This window comes from Vulpes vulpes, chromosome 9 (genome assembly GCF_048418805.1).
Source record: "Vulpes vulpes isolate BD-2025 chromosome 9, VulVul3, whole genome shotgun sequence".
Taxonomy (NCBI): Eukaryota; Metazoa; Chordata; class Mammalia; order Carnivora; family Canidae; genus Vulpes; species Vulpes vulpes.
The window spans coordinates 94,547,542-94,550,751 of NC_132788.1; the positions used below are offsets into that span (position 1 = coordinate 94,547,542).

Genomic DNA, 3,210 nt, shown 5'->3' on the forward strand with positions numbered 1-3,210 from the left:
AAAATAAGGCTACAAATGGAAAAGGCCAAACCTCATGCAGGTGGCAAAAAGATCTGTGGTTGCCAGGGGCTTGGGGAGAGGGAGGGATCAACAGGGAGAGCACAGAGGATTTCTAGGGCAGTGAAACCATTTTGTTTGATACTCTAATGGTGAATACATGTCATTATAAATTTGTCAAGACCCATAGAAGGTACAATACTAGAAGTGAACTCTGATGTAAACTACAAACTCTGGGGGATAATATGGTCATTGACTGTGAAAGTCCTACCACTCTGGTGGGGATGTTGATAGTGGCAGATGCTGTGTGTGTGTGAGATCAGAGAGTGGTTGGGAACTCTGTACTTTCCATTCAGTTTTGACATCAACCTAAGACTAAACTGTAAAGTCTATTTATTTATTTATTTATTTATTTATTTATTTATTTATTTAAGATTTTACTTATTCATTCATTCATTCAAGACAGAGAGAGAGAGGCAGAGACACAGGCAGAGAGAGAAGCAGGCTCCACACAGGGAGCCCGATACGGGATTTGATCCTGGGACTTCAGGATCATGCCCCGGGCCAAAGGCAGCACTAAACCACTGAGCCACCCAGGCTCCCCTATTTTATTATTTATTTAAAAGGGCAAAGGGCCACATGGCTGGCTCTTTCAGTTAAGTATCTGACTCTTGGTTTCAGCTCAGGTCATGATCTCAGGGTTGTGGGATCAAGTCCCGTATCAGGCTCTGCACTCAGAGTGGAGTGTGCTTATCCCTCTCACCCTGCTCCTCCCACCCTCTTTTCTCTCTGGAATAAATAAAATTTTTAAAAAAATAATAAAAAAGGAGCAAAGATCTGAATAGACATTTTCCAAGGAACATATACAAATGGGCAATAAGCACATGAAAAGATGCTTAAGATCATTAATCATTAGAGAAATATAATTAGAAATCATAACGAGACACCATTTCACATCTACTAGGTTGGCTATTAAAAAAAAAAAGGAGGTAGAGGCCTTGTTCTCCGCCTTTCTTCTCTGGTCGACGAGGCTGCTCCACTTGTCAGCCTCCAGCCCGCAGTCGGCTTGAGACTGAGCACCATGCCTTCAATTAAGTTGCAGAGTTCTGATGGAGAGATATTTGAAGTTAATGTTGAAATTGCCAGTCTGTGACTATCAAGACCATGTTGGAAGATTTGGGAATGGATGATGAAGGAGATGATGACCCAGTTCCTCTACCAAATGTTAACGCAGCAATATTAAATAAGGTCATTCAGTGGTGCACCCACCACAAGGATGACCCCCCTTCTCCTGAGGACGATGAGAACAAAGAAAAGCGGACAGATGATATTCCTGTTTGGGACCAAGAATTCCTGAAAGTTGACCAAGGAACACTTTTTGAACTTATTCTGGCTGCGAACTACTTAGACATCAAAGGTTTGCTTGATGTTACGTGCGAGACTGTTGCCAATATGATCAAGGGGGAAAACTCCTGAGGAGATCGTAAGACCTTCAATATCAAAAATTACTTTACTGAAGAAGAGGAAGCCCAGGTACCCAAAGAGAACCAGTGGTGTGAAGAGAAGTGAGATGTTATGCCTGACACTGTAACACTGTAAGGATTGTTCCAAATACTAGTTGCACTGCTCTGTTTATAATTGTTAATATTAGACAAACAGTAGACAAATGCAGCAGCAAATCAGTTGTTTTAGCAGAATATTGTCCTCCTTGCATGTGTAGTTTGAGTACAGATTCCAAACTTATGGCTGAGTTTCTTCTAGTATGATCGAAAGTTTTTTTTTTTTCTTTGCTCTTAATAAACTGAACTGTGGGTTCTCTGTAGAAGGTGGCATTTTGGACTTTCCCTCTCTTTGTAAAGCGATTTCTGCCTAAGTTCATTGTCTGGTTAACTTTAGTTTAATGACTTTTTAAAAGTTGGCATTGTAAATAAAACAAGTTGAAAAAAGTTTTCTGAAAAATAAAATAAAATAAAGGAAAACGAAAATTGGGATGGATGAGGAGAAATAACCACCTTCAAATACTGGGGTGGGGCCATAAAATTGTACAGCCACCCTGGAAAACTGTTTGACAGTCTCACCAAAAGGTAAGCATAGAGTTACGTATGTATGTACTCCTACGTGTCCACCCCAGCCTTGGGCCACTGGATCATCCAGGCAGGGCAATCATTCCTGATGTGATGCTAGGGTCTGGGAGCGAACAGCCAGGAAAAAATTCTCAAGATGTCTTTGGTGCCAAAAAGGTGGTTTTATTAAAGCACGGAGATGGCCTGTGGACAGAAAGAGCTGCCCTGGGGTGGTGAGGAGCAATTGATTATATTTTCAAGTTGGGAGGGAGTTAGGGAGAGCATAAATCTCTAAGGAATTTGGAAGCAAGGTTTCCAGGATTTTGAGGGGCTAACTGCTGTTAAGGTCACTTACTACCATCCAGTAAAACCTTAGTCATAAGACCCTTCATAGGCATGTCAGGGGCCATATGCTCGGGGGATGATTGGGATAGTATATCTGGGGGAGGGGGGTGGAATATATCTGGCAGGTAGGGATAATGGAAGTTTCCAAAGGGATTTTTATATGTTAAAGCCTTACAGGATCCTGGGGGTCGGACTAATGTCAAACTAAGGTTGCCTTTTGCTTCTAGCAAAGTATCAACATCAAAGCAGCTGAGCTCCTTGGGGAAGGTCACTCTGCCTGTTTCAAGGACTTGTCAACCGGCTGCAAGTTGTAAGGAAATTTAATTTTTTTTTCTACATTTCTTTCATCTTTGTTCTCCACCTCACTTCCAGCAGAGTTCTCCTCTCACTTTTTCCCTGCGGTGTCCAGCCTAAGCACCACTAGTTTCGGCACTTGCTGGCTGATTGCTTTACTGTTTTCTTTATTATTTTTTATAATTTTTATTTACATTCCAGTTAGCTAACATAAGGTGTTGTATTAGTTTCAGGTATACGATACAGTGATTCAACAATTCTGTACATAAGGGGTGCCTGGCTGGCTCAGTTAGAAGAGCATGAGGCTCTTGATCTCGGGGTTGAATTTGAGCCCCACATTGGGTGTAGAGATTACTTAAAAAAAAAAAAAAAAGAACACAACCATACACACCACCCAGTGCTCATCACAAGTGCACTCCTTAGTCCCCATCACCTATTTCACCCACCCTGTAGTTTTCAACAATCCCCCGGGGCATGAAGTTCCATAGACTGATCCAGTTAGGTGAGGCTC

General features: G+C 41.8%; 1 pseudogene; it reads left to right on the forward strand.

Annotated features, from left to right (window-relative positions):
* The first annotated feature begins 251 nt into the window (after nucleotides 1-251).
* LOC112913252 (S-phase kinase-associated protein 1 pseudogene) lies at nucleotides 252-1,947 on the forward strand (annotated as a pseudogene).
* Nucleotides 1,948-3,210: the final 1,263 nt, after the last annotated feature.